The sequence below is a fragment of the Solanum lycopersicum genome, chromosome 1 (assembly GCF_036512215.1).
Source record: "Solanum lycopersicum chromosome 1, SLM_r2.1".
Classification (NCBI taxonomy): domain Eukaryota; kingdom Viridiplantae; phylum Streptophyta; class Magnoliopsida; order Solanales; family Solanaceae; genus Solanum; species Solanum lycopersicum.
Genome location: NC_090800.1, coordinates 18,117,004 through 18,135,636, shown reverse-complemented (window position 1 = coordinate 18,135,636; position 18,633 = coordinate 18,117,004). Strand labels below are relative to the sequence as shown.

General features: G+C 30.9%; 2 long non-coding RNA genes across 4 annotated transcripts in view; one reads left to right on the top strand and one right to left on the bottom strand.

Moving 5' to 3' along the window:
• The window catches only part of LOC101259569 (uncharacterized), a 42,848-nt gene extending 31,356 nt beyond the window's left edge, over window positions 1–11,492 (bottom strand). Inside the window, exons 1-2 of one of the 2 annotated variants that reach the window (XR_740688.4) lie at window positions 11,310–11,492; window positions 201–516 (exon numbers count right to left, since the gene is read on the bottom strand). This is a non-coding gene — a long non-coding RNA (uncharacterized lncRNA). Of the gene's footprint in view, window positions 1–200; window positions 517–11,309 lie in introns of those variants that run through there. The other variant, XR_011220683.1, reaches the window with a different exon arrangement.
• Window positions 11,493–12,687: 1,195 nt separating this feature from the next.
• LOC112940704 (uncharacterized) lies at window positions 12,688–17,407 on the top strand. Of its 2 annotated transcripts, none has more exons than XR_011213662.1 (3): window positions 12,688–12,822; window positions 16,855–16,928; window positions 17,129–17,407. It is a non-coding gene; the product is annotated as an uncharacterized lncRNA (long non-coding RNA). The 2 variants fall into 2 exon arrangements; XR_011213661.1 differs by lacking the exon at window positions 12,688–12,822 and adding an exon at window positions 15,227–15,571.
• Window positions 17,408–18,633: the final 1,226 nt, after the last annotated feature.

Sequence of the window (18,633 nt, the reverse complement as noted above, 5' to 3'; positions counted from 1 at the left end):
AAATCAGTGAAAAGTTTGGAGAATTTTAGTTCTGTTGTCGTGGATGTTTCTGTGATTAGTTATTACTGGAGGAATATGTTCTATTTTTTTAAACTTGTTTATTGCTTTTATTTTTTAGAATAATACATTTTAGACTTTAATTTTTTCTTTGATTTTATTTGCTAGAGGAATTGTTGTACTTATAGAGGAAAGTCATGTGATTTTCATAAGAACTATTTTTTGAAATAAAGATTCTTATCAACTGCTTGTTCGGTTTAAAATATTAGCCAAATCAAATCAAAGCAACTACATAGTCATCAAGAACCTCACCAACATAAAGATAGAAAAGAAAAACATCACCAATGCCTCACTTTGTTACAAAAATGCAGGGTCATTCTCCCTTCTTTGGAACTACTGCTTTTGAAAAAATTAATCAAATTTTCTATACCATGCCCGTGGAACTTGCTTTAGACCATAGAATGTCTTCTTCCATTTGTATAATTTGCTCTTCCGTTGACTAGATATCAAGCCTTCAGGCTGGAAAATGTAAGTCACTATTTAGTAAGACAAACTTTACAACAAATTGGTACGCAACCCAACCAAGTTTACCAGCCAAGCCTTGAGTTGTTACAATGCTTTCAAAGTGCACTATTGTTAAAAATGCCCCTTCAAAGTCGATCCATTATCAACTTTTATCCCTTTTCATACTTCCGTCAACATTGTAGATGTTTAAAATTACTTTAGCTCGATAACATTCTTCCTATAGAAAACCCTAAATGATTGGTTTTTCTAAATTAATTGAATCTATTCAATCATTACAATATGCATACAAATCTTTCAGTGAACAAAAGAATATTGGTAAAGTTCCACTAGATGAAGATGAAAAGCCCCTCTCTTCATTTCATTATTTTATTGATGGGTTTTCACGACGTAAGCCAGTGGAAGCAAACGGGCAATCGACTGCCTACAGGACTCCGATCCAACAGTTGTGCCAAAAAGTGACAACTGTATCCAAGTTAGTTTGTCGGGATGTGTCAATCTGATCCCCAATCACAAGTGATAATTCATTTCTTTCTTTAGAGAAGTGAATTCATTAGCATGCTTTTGTTTGATCTAGTTAGTTTGCTCATCTTGTTTCAGAGAACTTGTTGTCACTGATCTTCCATAGCACCTAAGTCGTCCAGGTTGCTCCTTTCCAATCACTGTCCTGAAGGACTCATCATCTGTTTCTCCAGAATTTCGACGATTCAGAAGTTCAACCTGTTGAATAAAAATTGTCATACATAGTTAACTGTAAGAACTATTTACTTTAAGACCAAAATCACCTTATGATTCATTTGTTACCTTCCTTCCGAGCAACTGTTCCTGTATTAGTAATCAAGAACAAAAAAAGCTAACTACTTTTCCCAGCAAAGAATTCAAAATAAAACATATTTAAGATATCCTCATACTTGTACAAAAAGAAGAAAATGATGATGACATGCTTAACAAAATACAATGGTCTCACACTGTCCACAATATACAAATTTTAATTCTGAATCGAATTCACCAATAATCCTATTTAAAAAACTAAATACTTCAACTTCAATATCGGGCTAAATTTCCTTCTCGAATTTGTACGAGTTGCGATAAACATTTAGGACTGTGATGGTTCCTCGTTGTTTTTTCTGTTGCTACATACTACCAATTATATCAAAAGAAATTTAAAAAAATCAACATGTTCTAATTATGTATGAAAAAGGAAATTCACATGCCTAATAATTATTACCAATGTCACCCGTACTCATACAAAATTAATCGGTCCCATTTGATTCCTCCACTATTGTTGTTTTCTACTTTTAGAGTTTACCTCAGATATGACCTATAATTAAATAAAAAAATATGTTTGAGAAACATTTCCATTCGAGGAACATTTTTAAGAAACAAACATGATTATGTTTAAGTAAATATGTTTGAAGTACATATTTCTATGTAATGGACCTAGATTAAATGGAGAGAACTGGCAACCTTTTTCAGAAAACTAACAAAATTTCCTATCAACCTAGTGGCTAGTGCTGAAAATGCAAAACTTTCAACTACTGGTAGAGCAAGGAATTGACAGAGAAAAAGAGTGAGATCGGATCGCATTGCAGGCTAACTGCTGAGTATATCATTGCATACAAATTGGAGAACATAATGCTAAACAAGTATACCCAAATTGGCCTCAACCCACTTTCTCCCTATTTCATACTCATTCACAAATTGCATAAAAACCCAAATCTTTGTGTACTATTTAGACTCACATGAATTGTTCAACATACAATTTCATGTTCTCTAGATTCATCTGAACTGTTCATCTAACAGAGTGAGTCTACTTTTTATGAAATACATATATTAAATTTTTTTTAGGAAAGTATTTCACACTTCCAAGAGCAAAATAAAGAAGAGAAACAACAAAATAAAACTTCGAATGACAAGTAGGGGAATAACAACTATGAATACAAATTCTCAAATATTTTATGCGATATTACATCAAACCCGCAAAAATAACTAATTAAAAAATATATCTCATATTGAATCAACATCAACTCAAAGATAAATCAAATAAAAAGAAACAAACTTATCTAAACAATTTACGAACAGTCACAATATCACTCTTAAAATAGAAGCAGAGGCGAAAAGAGCACTATGAGGAAAACGACATTACCTTTCTCTGGGCAGTGAACTGGAAAGGGTAGAGCAGGGAGACGATCTTTACAACGAAACTCGAACACTAACGACAGTTGAGAATTCCGGGCATAATCTCGGACTCGAACAAAGCTTGGGAAAATAATCTGCGAAACAAATTAGAAAATGAACTGGCAAGAAAAAAACTGGATGATGAATTATATGCAACTTGGAGAATGAAAATAAGGACTACCTATTAAAAGAGACTTTCAAAACAGCCAACCAAATGAACAAAACGATCAATAACAAACATGATCTATCTACTCAAAACAGCAATAAACTTCAGGGTCGTAAGTAGCATACTTCAGTCAGTGTATTTTGAAATACTGACAGAGTTAGTCTACTTTCTTGACAATCTTATAACAGTGAACTTGTAAAATGATCAGTTCAATGTTGATAGGCAATATATTTTGGACCTAAAGTAACCTTAGTAGTGACCACAAAGGAAATATTATTGGCCTACACTTGAGTTCTTCAAGACTGCCAAAAATCTCCAAATGTTGAGCAGCTGAAGATGTTGACATTAGTTTGTTACACATGTTAACAAGTAGGTCAATTAGTGTAGCTAGTATATAAGCTTGTACTTTCATATGCATTTCCAATTCCAGCTGACAACATCTAACTATGACAATTGTTGTGAACATGAGTCCCACAGTTTCAAAAAGTTCAGCTGAAGGATACATGATAAAGGAGTTAAGTTTCAATTACTGCACAAGTTGTTTGGGTGAAAAATTTGATCAAAGAATGGAAAGAAAGTTAAGTGTTTAAATATCACCAAAACTAATTGTGTAATATGAAAATGAACATTAATTAGGATATTTATTTTTTAGAGCATCATACTCTACCTAGGCATCTCCAATAGACTCAACATATGCAAACTAGGATGTTGAAATTCTGTACTTTATAATATTATTTATGTGCTTATTCGAATCCAGCCTAGAAGATGACATCACGCTCTCTAAGCATCATGCTCACATGTTTCTTTTTTCTGTAGATGCTTCCTCCAGGTGATTGGCTCTGTCCAAATTGCACATGCAAATTTTTTAACACCGGCAGTACTATCACAAAGGAAGGTGAGGGAGCTGTAAATAAGATTCTCTAGTGCAGACTATGTGAGAAAAAATGTAAAGTTGTTTTGCTTTTGGAAGTTTAGTTGTTTGACATCTTCTATAATTGAGCTGAATTATTGAACTTTCATTTTACAGACCATAAATCATGCAGTCTGGATATGAACGCTATATCCTCTAGTTCTATTAATCCATCTGTATCATTTTGCGGGCAAAAATGCCAAGAGGTATTTCTATTATTCTATTTGTGAGTTCTCCTGTATGATATATGGCATATTAAGAATCACTTAAAATTATCAACCTTCATTATTCACTATTTTTTTATTGTTGTCCTGTTGCAAATTCTAATGGAATTAACTGTCATTACCTTCATATAAAATAAATAGCATTCGGCATAGAGTCCATCCATGTGTTGGAAAATGCAGTCAAAGCTGAGAATCAAAATTATGCAACTAATTGCATAGACAGTAAACAAGAATAAAGGAAGAAATGAGATGAAAAAACTTCAAGGACTATGAAAATGATCCAGCTGAAAGGATCTGCTAGCCAAATAGTATGCAGATACAACCAACAAAAGGCAAAATTTTGGACTTCAACCCTGAAATAATATAATAATCCCAGAGTTAACTTTTATTGTCTGAATCATTTCTTTATTTCTTCTTGACACACTATTTTCAATGAACCCACCTGCAATTTGGACAGTTTCAGATCACAAATACGCACATTACAGTGTTGGGGCCAATTAAAGGATAGGTTGTTCATTGAAAATATTGTGTCAAGAAGAAATAAAGAAATGATTCATACAATAAAAGCTGATTTTCGGATTATTATATTATTTCAGGGTTGAAGTCCAATTTTTTGCCTTTTTTGGCTGTATCTGCATCATATTTGGCTAGCAGATCCTTTCAGTTGGATCAGTTTTACAGTCCTTGAAGTTTTTTCAGCCCATTTTTTCCTTTATTCTTGTTTATTGTCTATGCAATTAGTTGCATAATTTTGATTCTCAATTTTAACTGCATTTTTCAACACATGGATGGACTTTATGCCAAATGTTATTTATTTAATATGAAGTTAAATGAAAGTTAACTCCATTAGAATTTTCAACAGGACAACAATCGAAAAATAGTGAACAACGAAGTTGATAATTTTTAGTGATTCTTAATATGCCACATATCATACAGGAGAACTCACAAATAGTATAATAGAAATACCTCTTGGCATTTATGCCCGCAAAACGAAACATATGGATTAATAGAACTGGAGGATATAGAATTCATATCCACACTGCATGATTTACGGTTTGCAAAATGAAAGTTCAATAATTCAAATCAATTGTAGAAGATATAAAATAACTAAACCTCCAAAAGAAAAACAACTTTACATATTTCTCACAGATTAGGCACTACAGAATCTCATTTATAGCTCCCTCACTTTCCTCTGTGATAGTACTTTCGTGTTAAAAAATTTGCATGTGCAATTTGGACAGGAGCCAATCTCCTGGAAGAAGCATCAACAGAAAAAAGAAACATGTGAGCCTGATGCTTAGAGAGAATAAATGGCATCTTCTAGGCTGGATTCGAATAAGCACATGAATATAGAATTTCAAAATCCCGGTCTGCATAAGTTGCATCTATTTGAGATGCCTAGGTAGAGTATGAAGCATATGTTCATTTTCATATTACACAATCAGTTTTTGTGATATTTATGCACTTATCTTTCTTTACATTCTTTGATCAAATTTTTTACCCAAACAACTTGTGCAGTAATTGAACTAAACTCCTATATTATGTATCCTTCAGCTAAACTTCTTGAAACTGTGGGACTCATGTTCACAACAATTGTCATAGTTAAATGTTGTCAGCTGGAACTGGAAATGCATATGAAAGTGCAAGCTCATATACTAGCTACACTAATTGACCTACTTGTTAACATGTGTAACAAACTCATGTCAACATCTTCAGTTGCTCAGCATTTGGAGATTTTTGGCAGTCTTGAAGAACTCAAGTGTAGGCCAGTAATACTTCCTATGTGGTCACTACTAAGGTTACTTTAGGTCCCAGATATATTGCCTATCAACAGTGAACTGATCATTTGACAAGTTCACTGTTATAAGATTATCAAGAAAGTAGACTAATTCTGTCAATATTTCAAAATACACTCACTGAAGTATGCTACTTACAACCCTAAAGTATACTGTTGTTTTGAGTAGATAGATCATGTTTGTTATTGATCGTTTAGATCATTTGATTGGCTGTTTTGAAAGTCTCTTTTATTAGGTGGTCCTTATTTTCATTCTCCAGGTTGCATATAATTCATCATCCAGTTTTTTCTTCCCAATTCATTTTCTAATTCGTGTCGCAGATTATTTTCCCAAGCTTTGTTCGAGTCCGAGATTATGCCCGGAATTCTCAACTTTCGTTAGTGTTCGAGTTTTGTGGTGAAGATCGTCTCCCTGCTCTTCCCTTTCCTGTTCACTGCCCAAAGAAAGGTAATGTCGTCTTCCTCATAGTAATCTTTTCGCCTCTGCTTGTATTTTAAGAGTGACATTGTGACTGTTTGAAAGTTGTTCTGATGAGTTTGTTTCTTTTTATTTGATTTATCTTTGAGTTGATGTTGATTCAATATGAGATATGTTTCTTAATTATTTACTTTTGCGGGTCTAATGTGATATTGCATTAAAGATTCGATATTTTGGATTCATAGTTGTTATTCCCCTACTTGTCATTCGAAGTTTTATTTTGTTGTTTCTCTTCCTAATTTTGCTCTTAGAAGTTTGAAGTACTGTCCTAAAAAATCTAGTATATGTATTTCATTAAAAGTAGACTCACTCTGTTAGATGAACAATTCACATGAATCTAGAGAACATGAAATTGTATGTTCAACAGTTCATATGAGTCTTAACAGTACTCTAAGTTTTGGGTTTTCTATGCAATTTGTGAAAGCGTATGAAATTGGGGAGGAAGTGGGTTGAGGCCAATTTGGGTATACTTGTTCGGCATTAAGTTCTCCAATTTGTATGCAATGATATATTAAGTATTTAGCCTGTAATGCGATCTGATCTCACTCTTTCTCTCGTTCAATTGCTCTGCTCTACCATCAGTTGAAAGTTTTGCATTTTCAGCACTAACCACTAGTTTGATAGGATATTTTGTTAGCTTTCCGAAACAGGTTGCTAGTTCTCTCCATTTAATCTGTCCATTACATAGAAATATGTACTTCAAACATATTTACTTAAACATAGTCATGTTTGTTTCTTAATGATGTTCCTCGAATGGAAATTTTACTCAATCATCTTTTTTAATTTAATTAAAGGCCATATCTGAGGTGAATTTTAAAAGCAGGAAATTACAGAAGTGGAGGCATCGAATGGGATTGATTAATTTTTCAAGAGTACGGGTGACGTTGGTAATACTTATCAGGCATATGAATTTTCTTTTTTCATGTTTATTAGAAAATGTTGATTTTTTAAAATTTCTTTTGATATAATTGGTAGTGTGTAGCAAAACAAAACAAGGAGGAACCATCACAGTCTTAAATGTTTATCGCAACTCGTACAAAGATATGAAAGGAAATTCAACCCGATACCAAAGTTGCAATAGTAAGTTTTTTAAAGAGATTATTGGTGAATTTGATTCAGAATTAAAATTTATATATTGTGGACAGTGTGAGTCCATTGTATTTTGTTAAGTATGTCATCATCATCTTCTTCTTCTTCTTCTTCTTCTTCTTCTTGTGCAAGTACGAGGATAAATTAAATCTGTTTTATTTTGAATTCTTTGATTGGAAAAGTTATTAGTTTTTTTTATTTCTTGATTGCTATTACAGGAACAGTTTGCTCGGAAGGAAGGTAACAGATGAACCATAAGCTGATTTTAGTCGTAAAATAAATATTTCTTACAATTAACTATACATGTCAATTTTATTCAACATACTGAACTTCAGAATCGTCAAAATTCCGGAGAAACAATTGGTGATGCCTTCAGAGCAGTGTTTGGAAAGGAGCAGTCTGGACAACTTAGATGCTATGGCAGATCAGTGACAACAAGTTCTCTGAAAAAAGATGGGAAAACTAACAAGATCAAACAAAAGAATGCTAATGAAATCAATTCTCTCAAGGAAGAAATGAATGAAAAAATGAATGAAATGCGATATTTTTTAGTCAATTGCTGCAAAACGACCCTGGATTGAACGTTCAAGATATACTAGGGGTTTTTGGATTTAACCTTGTTTCACCTGTTGATACAAGTAGCGCACAAGCTCTAAGAGGCCACAATATTCCAAATTCTTCAGGGTCAACTCATGATCCAGTTCTTCAAAAGGTATTTTTTTTGTTCCTTAAGGATTTTCACTCTCTCTCTCTCTCTCTCTTCTTTATTGAAGTATCAAATTCTGAAGATAGTTATCTTGTTCTTCTTGGTTGTTGGTTGATCTTGCACAACAAGATCATTATAGTTAATTTATGTGTGTAGTTGTGGCTGATTCATGTGTGTAGCTGTGGCTACAGCTTCTTATTAGGATCTTATGTTAGCATTAATAAAATCAATGTACATGTTATAGGATCCGTTTATGTAGTGATGGAAATTCTAGAATTAGTTGATAACATATCTTTGTCCCATCTTGTACTTCTATTAGAAAAAGTTTCAGGATTTTACGTGGTCATGAACCTTGACCTGGAAAGTGGTAAGGAGTTTTTGGAGAACAATAAGGAGTACAGGTTTGAGTACATCCAAACATATTTATGCACTACATGTTTCTTTTCATTTCTCAAGGACTTGAAATCTACTTCTTTACCTATTACATCATTTCTCTTCACTATATGTTTCTTGTATTTACAAAATCACTACATTGTTGTTTCATGTTAGTGGTCGCCTCCTTAAGGGTTACATAGAACTTCAATCTCATTGATATTTTCGTTGATTTTTTGATATTTCATAATTGCTGCTTCAATCTTCTTATAGATTCTCTCATAGGTAATGGTTGATTTCTCTTTGAAAAATGCCTTGGTACTTTTGATTTGCTAGTGCTTTTTTTTATAAATTATACTGGTTGTTATTCGATTTGGATCCACATTAACTACCCTTAAATCTTGATTGCTATTGCTTTGTTTATAATTTTAACTGGCAGTTATTTTTTTTCTCCATTGAAAAATTCTTTGGCACTTTTGATCATATGCACTTAAACGGAGAAAAAAGAATAGTTCCGGCCAAATTTATCGCTTCTTGGTCATCGGAATCATGTCGTTTGTAGTTTGATGGCAAGCCGATCGTGACCTATGGGCAGAAAAAAGAGGAAATCAAAAATGATGGCACAGTCGCCACAGTATAGTGGTGGCATGTGCAACATATAAATCCTAGAATATCAGCGTCGAGAGAGCATGATTGTTTGTTAGAATTCACAAAGGGAGAAAGCATGATCATTTCTTAGAATTCACAAAGGGTGTGGTATTGAGATGCAATAAGATGTATTTCCTCTCTGTATATATAGAGAAACAACACATTTCCATTTTTGTAGCTCAATTCCACTCCCTTCGTGGATTCAACGAAAAGATTGTGCTCGGTCGTCATTGCTCTTCTAGGGTGTGTTGTGCACGCCATCACACTTCTCAAGAAAATGTGCAGTCATTTTCAGTCACCCTTTTCGTTTACCCATAGGACACCATCATCTTTCCACTCAACGAAAAAACGCAAAGGTTCTATCATCAAATAAGCATTAAATTTATAGGAACTTTTGTTTTGTCTGTCTAAGTGCATAAAATCTCATCTTCAATTTCTAGGTTCTATCTTACCAAATTATTTTCGCAATTTGTTTTAGTGTGATTGTTGATCTGTTATGTTATGTGTTTAGTGACTCTCTGTTATTTCATGCAGTGAGTCATATATAGCACAATTCTTGTTGTTTCATGTATGATTTGGATTACCGTCATTTTATACACCATGGTGTTTTGAAATGTTGAAGGAAAAACTCTGGGAAAATATGTGAATGTGCGGAGTAAGTATTGGTTTTGAATGTGCAGTGATACAAATTGTTGCATTCTTAGCTCTTATTATGGTGACTTACTGGTGTTTTTTTTAAACTTAACTGATACAAATTGTTGCAATCTGATTTGCTGGTTTGCTTTGATTGTTAATTATATTTCATTTTAAATGTGTATAGGGGAATAGATGTGCTCAAATTTGAAGGGTCGCCACAAGTTAATTTGATCTCATTGAAGTGAAAGAGGACGATTAATGAAGAGTTTTTGAACAATTGCAAAAGTTTGAATACTTTTTGAACTATTCACGTGTACAAACATATTTAAAATATTGCTTTATAAGTACGTGTATGTACACAAGACTATCTTTTGAAGTTTATTACAAATTTATATATTTGAACTAGTTATTAGCTAATTTGATGTTTGAGATGATTTATTGCAAAATAATATTGGTGTTTCTAATTAGAAATTGTGGCATATAAATGATTTACAACAAAAAAAAATATTACTAGACTTAGAAGTGTAGCCAAAGGACTGTAAATTGAAAGATATGCATATAGGAAAGGACTACACTTCAAAATGTTGTCACACATAAGGGCCACTCTTTAAAGTATAGCTTCTAAGGCGACACTTTTAAGCGTAGCAACAAAGCGTGGTCTTTTTTTTTCGGCTATGCTTTTAAGCATAGAGGTGATAAGGTAACACTTCTAAGCATAGCTGCAAAAGTTTAGCTTTTTTGTCTTTTAGGCTACGCTTTTAAGTGTAGCTGATCAGGCAACACTTTTAAGCGTAGCAGCAAAAGTGTAGCCTTTTTTCCTTTTAGGCTATGCTTTTAAGTGTAGCTTAGAAGGAAACACTTCTAAGCGTAGCTAAAAAAGTGTGGCCTTTTTGAACTTTAGGCTACGCTTTTAAGTGTAGCTGATAACACAACACGTGAAAAGTGTTGCCTAAACTCTAAGGTAACACTTCTTTCGGCCACCCCCGAAAAAGGTGGCCTAAAGTCAAAAAGTGTTGCCTTTGATTTCATAATTTAGGCAACACTTTTCTAGGGTGGTTAGAGGTCTAAAATGTTGTAGTGAACTGAAGAGATACACAACACTGTCAACATAATAGTAGAAACCACAACTATTTAGGCACAAGTTGTGTTACCAACATACTCCTTAATGATCTATAGGGAGACACAGCGTATTCAAAAACAACCACGACTGATTTTAATATATATGAAGAAGATACAAAGTATCATGCTAAGAGATCATATTTTAAGAGAAGATGCTAAAATTGTTGATTATCTTGAAAACATAGCACTCAACGATAGAATTGTTGAATTTTAAAGCATATGAGAAATAGATAGTTAAGCAAAGAGAGTGATCTAAACACTAGTACATTGGATCTATAATTTCACAATGGAGGTTATAAAGGAGATGATTGATGATTAATAAATGCTCCTTTCTCAAATTTTTGACAAGGTTTTCTTAGTTTCTTCTTACAAATTTATAGACCATTGAGCTACTAGTAATATGGTAATGCATGGGTCAGAATCAATAAAGAGGGAGAAATGCATATCAGAAATGAAGATTTATACTTACTGATTATAGCTGACCAACAAAGAAGCACAAGGAAGATCTTCATAGCACCGGTTAGCCACATCATACCGAGATGGAAGGTCTTGTTCTACCAAAGGACAAACATTTTCAGTTGTGGTAAATGTTTTTGAGTGATGAAGAAGAGGAGGCCTAGAGTTGAAAACCCTACTACATAGAAAAATGTCTAACCAAGATAGCTTTTTGCTTTTGTTTTATACAGAGATGGGGTTTTTCCATTTTGGGCTGCCTAATATCTTTTTTGTAGCAAGTAGATTTTGGCACTAGGCCCAAATTAGATTTTTTATTTAAGATTCTTTCTCACATCAATAGAAGGCCTAAATTTTCTTTTAAAATGGCCATGCCGTCATGAAACTTTCTCAAACAGCAATGGTGTAGATTTCATTCCCAACATTAACCCCCAATTACTTGGGGAAATAAATTTTGTAATTTATTTTCTCCAGTTGTTCAAACTCAACATAAGCCTTTTAAACAACTATTTATCGAATACATAAGATTATCATCAGTTTAGGACTTTGATATAAACATGTAATTTTTATTAAATAAATACTATAATATAAATATAATTGAATAGTGCAAGAATAATCTACACGAGAAGAGAGGGGAGGGAGAGCTATTCTTATTTCACCTTTTATTAATATCTTTTCCACCACATTAAAGGGATATTTATAAGAAAAATAAAAAACATTGGCTCAAAGAATATGTGAGACCATATTCTTGGAAACAAAGGGAAAACATGCGGATTTCATATTTTACACCACTCCTCCTTGATGTTCATGTAAATGAAAAATCATAGTGATAGTGAAAGAAAAAGTGTAATAACATTCATTGTTTGTTGCCTCTTTAAAAATTAATTAAAAAAAGCTATTTATAAGATCATTGTAAGAAACTACTTGCAGAGCTACTTTTAAGTGGCCTATAAGAGCATTATGGTTTAAGTTACTTATAAGAATCTACTTACAGAGCTGATTGTCATTTGCCTGTATGCATGCATTCAAAGTGGTTTGTAAGTTTACTTATTCATTTCGATCTTATCACGAGAACTATGTAATCAACATCTATAATATGATGTATTCACTAGTTCCTGGATTTCATCAATAAATAATGTGTCTCGTTAAAATCATATTAGGAAAAGTCTTGTGGGAAAAAGTCTTACTAAAGAAAAAGAGTACGTTACTATTATAAACAAGAGTGGTAAGAGGACGACCAAGGGTATATTGGTCATTTTACATTAATAACAAATGGACAAATTTCATTTCCAAAAGCAAGAAGGGCAAATATGTAATTTTACATTAAAAAGGGACAAATTTTAATTTCAATAGCAAATTTTTGTAGATCCATTTCTCTTCCATCTTTGTAGAACATCAGTCTTTCTTCAACCAAAAAAATTCAATTCATCCTTAGCACAAAGACTTACTCAAACATGATTCTAAAGCATAATTTCTTCCAGCTCTCTTCTTTCAACAATTATTAATCGATTTGCAATTAAAAACTTCAGGTATCTTTTCTTTCTTTGGTAAAACATGGTCAGAGAAAGGATTAAACGAAATAATAAGTAATAATATATAATTTAGAAATTTCATATCATAAACTTTGAAAGCAAGTAGAGAATTGACAGAAAATTGAGATTAAAACATGCATGAGTTGGATCACCGAATTGAGAAAATGAAAGAAAGGAAAGTAAGTCTTCAAAAGTTTGGAAAAAAACAAAGATCATGGCAACGAAAGGGTTATATATGAAAAAGCACCTATGATTTCAACTTCATCTTTTTGAACTGGATTTTAATTTCTGATACGTTCATTCATTTTGTCTGAATCTCAAAATCTCTAAACAAAAAAATATGAATAATAATTTATAATTATAATTATTATAATAAATAAAAAAATGAAATATATAGATGTATATGTACAAGAAGTGTTTATAATTTTTTTCTTTCTACATTAATATTTAAATTTAAAATAAAAAATTTTAATTCTGATATGTTCATTCATTTTGTCTGAATCTCAAAAGTTCTAACCAAAAAAATATGAATAATAATTTATAATTATAATTATTATAAAAAAAAATATGAAACATAGAGATGCATATGTACAAGAAGTGTTTATAATTTTTTTCTTTCTAGATTAATATTTAAATTTAAAAATAAAAAATTTTCATTTTTGATATGTTCGTTCATTTTGTGTGAATCTCAAAAATCTCTAACCAAAAAAATATGAATAATAATTTATAATTATAATTATTATAATAAAAAAATATGAAACATAGAGATGTATATGTACAAGAAGTGTTTATAATTTCTTTTTCTTTCTAGATTAATATTTAAATTTAAAATAAAAACAGAATAAAAGATAGGGAAAGTGGTTATAATAATTATATGAGATGTACTACAGCAATAAAAAGGATACGTGTACTAAAAAATATATATATATTGTTTTACACAATAACAAATGGAGTGGTGTAGGCTTCTGCTTTTTAGCCTTTTAGTAGTGTAGGCTACTGTTTTCATTTTTCAGGCTTTTAGCAAAGATTTTTCCTTCTTTTTTTTAATTTTATATATATATATATATATATATATATATATATCAAAACATCATGGCAACGAAAGGGTTATATATGAAAAAGCACCTATGATTTCAACTTCATCTTTTTGAACTAGATTTTAATTTCTGATATGTTCATTCATTTTGTCTGAATCTCAAAATCTCTAAACAAAAAAATTTGAATAATAATTTATAATTATAATTATTATAATAAGAATAAAAGATAGGGGAAGTGGTTATAATAATTATATGAGATGTACTACAGCAGTAAAAAGGATACGTGTCTTAAAGAAAATATATATTGCTATACACAATAACAAATGGAGTGGTGTAGGCTACTGCTTTTTAGGCTTTTAGTAGTGTGGGCTACTGTTTTCATTTTTTAGGCTTTTAGCAAAGACTTTTCCTCCTTTTTTTTAATTTAATATATATATATATATATATATATACATACATACATATCAAAATCTCTAAACAAAAAAATATGAATAATAATTTATAAAAATAATCATTACAATAAATAAAAAAATATGAAACATAGAGATCTATACGTACAAGAAGTGTTTATAATTTTTTTACTTTCTAGATTAATATTTAAATTTAAAATAAAAAATTTTAATTTCTGATATGTTCATTCATTTTGTCTGAATCTCAAAAATCTCTAACCAAAAAAATATGAATAATAATTTATAATTATAATTATTATAATAAAAAAAATATGAAACATAGAGATGTATATGTACGAGAAGTGTTTGTAATTTCTTTTTCTTTCTAGATTAATACGTAAATTTAAAATAAAAAAAAGAAAAGATAGGGGAAGTGGTTATAATAATTATATGAGATGTACTACAGCAGTAAAAAGGATACGTGTCTTAAAGAAAATATATATTGCTTTACACAATAACAAATGGAGTGGTGTAGGCTCCTGCTTTTTTGGCTTTTAGCAAAGACTTTTCCACCTTCTTTTTAATTTTATATATATATATATATATATATATATATATATATATATATATATATATATATATATATATATATATATATCTTAAGATTTTCTTAAGCTGGATTTTTATATCTAACATGTTCATTCATTTTGCCTGAATCTCAAAATCTCTAACGAAAAAAATATGAATTATAAATTATAATTATAATTATTATAATAAATAAATAAATATGATATGAAACATAGAGATGTATATATGTGCAAGAAGTGTTTATAATTTTTTTTCTTTCTTGATTAATATTCAAATTTAAAAAAATAAAAAAAGATAGGGGAAGTGATTATAATAATTATATATGAGATAGAATACATCAATAAAAGGGAGAATTGTCATAAATAATGAAAATACACATTGCTTTACACAATAACAAATGGAGTGGTGTAGGATCCTGCCTGCTTTCATTTTTAAGGTTTTAGCAATGGGGTGTAGGCTACTGTTTACATATTAAGGCTTTTAGCAAGATTGTTCCTTCTTTTTTTATTTTATATATAACTTTATTATTATTATTTTTTAATTATAAGGGGATGGAATATTTACCAATCCATTATTTTTTTATCAAGTGGCTGAATATTCATCACACATCATGAAATATAGTCTATGTAGAAATTTCCATTCAACCTTTAAATAACTCTTCATTTTTCTTTTCTTCTCTTAACATATAGTTCAATTTTAAATTTGTGTGGTCTTCTGTTGTTTCAAATCCAGGTAATTTGTTCCTAGTCTTTTTATATATATATATATATATATATATATATATATATATATATATATTATAAATATAGTAATAATTTGAAGAAAGCTGGCATGTTAATGTTTTGTATTTTCATCAATTTAGTTTTTTGCCTATATAAATCTTCTGTACACATTCACTATTATAAATGTAATATCAAGATGATTCATTGAAAGTAAATTATTTTAGTGAATGTATCTTAAAAATAGGTGACTATTTTATGTTGCAGACTTAACTGAGATAGATACTTCTTTTTTAGTCGTTATTAATATTATGAAATATAATAGAGCTATAGGTTTGTCCCCAATTTGAAAGAACTTTTGCTGATTGTTTTCTTCTTTGGCTGTTGACTTTAAATAAAATATCAGAAATAGTAACATTCTTTTGCTTACTGTTGACAAAAGCTAACCACATAACTGGAGGAGAAAATGGGACATGAAAAAATGAATAACTGAAAGTGATGGACTTTTATGGACAAAATTAATCAAGACATTCTGAAAGTAGAATTTTGCAGATATCTAAAAGCCAACTATCAGCAATCTTGAGATTTTTAATATTGTCATCGTATGTCCATTTACTATATGCTGATGATCTAATTTGAAACTCTTGAACTGAATTTCTCCAAGACAAGTTTAAAGGTAAATACTAAAGATATTTCATAAAATTTTTGTTCAGATTGATTAATCCTTTAACATTTATGTCACAATTATGAATCAATTTCTTTATAAATAATGATCCTTTAGTCTTATACATATAACATATTATGAGTTGTATCTTATGGCTTACCAAGATTTTCTTAATCTTGGATGAGGGTTGTCATTTTTACACCTATTGAGCTTTGTTCAACTTTGTTTGGTCATATTGTCACTTTAATTTCTTGACTGTTTTTGCAATCTTTTACTATAAAAATAATATTAATCTTTAACTAAGATCTCATTTCATACATTTGTAATTGATGCTTTACATTCCAAACATTTGGCTTTCTTATTTTCTTCCACTAATTCTCTATTCTATTCCAATACGACAAAATGTAGTGTTTATGCTATTCTGGTTGACATTATCTTGCTAAATGATCAATTTGTGAGTGAATTTTAAAAAAAATAACACACTTCAGTTCATATTGGTGTTATTATATAAAATGTCTTATGTCAATCGTGAAATAGGGCTTCAAAGATGAGGCTTAGTTGAAGCTTAATGTTGCCTCATTTTTTTTCATTTTGTGTTGTATAAGTTATGTGATGTGATTCTGTGCTAATAGGTGATTTTTTTATCAAAGATGATCCAGAAGATCCAAGCATGAAAGATGCATATGTTTTTGTCTAATTTTATACGGTATGTAAATGTATGTAATTAGTATTCCAACATATGAAAATGTTAAACTATGCAAGTATCTCACTTCGACATTTAATAGTATGACATTCACATGAAAATATATTATGAACAAATTTGGCAGCTATAATGTGTTCGAATTACTAATTTTTCTCATTGAAATATTAATTTTGTTTGTTTAATATGCAACTCATTAAATTTAGGTCCATGATAAATACCTATAATGCTCCCATTTACAGCATCATCAGCTGAAAGCATGTCTGCAAGCCCGGAGCAGTATTGTGCATACAAATTCAGCAACTCCTAAATGTTAATTGCTAATTTGATAACATTCAGCTACTCTTGATGTTCACTTTCTTCTTACTGTCAATTTGCTTAATAAACAGTGCATTTTTTTTGTGAACAAAATGCTATTTAACCATGTAATGTTGTGAAGCATGCTAATAGTTCAATACAAAACAGTCATCTAATGTTGTGAAGTATGCTAATAGTCCAATACAAAACAGCCAAACAGAGCTGATACCTGCACTTTGATATATACTGTCCTTAATTCAAAGACAAAATTATCATTTTTATATCTTGTTGTTTCAAATCAAAATACAAGGGAAGTGACCACAATGTCTTATGGCTAACATGTATTCGTATGTATGAAAGTAATTCCCAATTGAAGTTTTAGTATTGAAGGGAATTTTCACCGTGCTTAAGAAATTTTGGTGAAATATTTTATCTTGATACCGTAGGTAAATAAGAAAAAATGACAAGACTTGACCAATAACGTATTATAAAATAAAACATGTATCGTAAAATAAAATAATAATAAATGTATAAAATATTAAAATGTTAAACGTTAGGCCCGTGCTTAGCACGAGCAACGATCATCTAGTATATCTAGTAATACACATTGAGAGTTGCCTTATTAAAAACCTTAACAAAATACCAGTGGGATAAAACATTGATTACGAGAAAAAAGTGAAGCGCGTATTTTACACCCCCAATTAATACCTCATTTAATTTTCGTAAAGAATGTCTCACAATCCTATACTTAGACTTCCAAATGTTGATATTTGTAACGACTTGTTTAGTCATTTTGAGCAGCAGATTTTACTTCTCGAAAACTGGCTGAGATGACGGACCCCACGATGGACCGTCATGGGCACGAAGGACCGTCGCAGGGTCTCGTTTCAAAACACTTAGAAAATCTGAAATTGGGTACTGAAAATTGACTCTCTGAACTTCGTAACGAAATGGCAGGACGGACAGTCACTGGTGTAACGGACCTTCACAGACTCTTTGGTGGAAATTGAGTCTCTGAACCTTGCGACGACCTGCAGGACATACCATCGCAGGCACGACGGGCCGTCGCAGGTTGCGTAATCCCAGTCTGGGGCGGATTTCTTTATACGTTTTAAGGGACGTTTTTGACCATTCCTGCTTTAATTATAAAGTTAGTGGGTTAATGTTAATAAGTCCAATTACTTGGGGGTTAAAAGAGGTAACCTAAGTTAATTAGTGGGTTATTATTGCCATCTTTTATTCTTAATTATATACTAATTAGGGTAAAAGAAAGAGGATTTGAATAAAGAAAATAGAAAGAACAAAGAGAGAGAGAGAGGATTGATCGAGAGAGGAGAAACGAAGAGGAAAACACAAAGCTTTGGGAATTTGCTTGCTTGATCACTAATCTTTGGTGGAGGTAGGTTATGGTTTA